This window comes from Myotis brandtii, unplaced genomic scaffold (assembly GCF_000412655.1).
Source record: "Myotis brandtii unplaced genomic scaffold, ASM41265v1 scaffold573, whole genome shotgun sequence".
Lineage (NCBI taxonomy): Eukaryota > Metazoa > Chordata > Mammalia > Chiroptera > Vespertilionidae > Myotis > Myotis brandtii.
In genome coordinates this window covers 175,694-176,019 of record NW_005370145.1, presented here as the reverse complement: position 1 = coordinate 176,019, position 326 = coordinate 175,694, and positions in this window count along the sequence as shown.

The following is a 326-nucleotide window of genomic DNA, read 5'->3' as shown; positions in this document are numbered from 1 at the left end:
CAGCAGGGCCACCCCGTGTGTCAGGCGCTTCCGAGGCGCCAGCTGAAGCTCCTGGGCGTCTGTGGCGAGCACCACAGTGGAGAGAAGCAGCGGCCACAGGCGGCAAGTGCAGGGACCCAAAGCTGAGCCCCAACCAAGAGCACCCCACTCAGGAGGGGAGCCAGCCCCACGGAAGGGAAGACCCCAGAGAAGTAGAATCCACAACCCAGGACAGGGGTTAACAGGACAAACAGACCAAGACTCTACAGACACTTCCGGGTTTGTCAGCAAACATTCACCATTAGCCACAAACAAGCCCCCAGCTAATTCTAAAAAGGACCCCAATA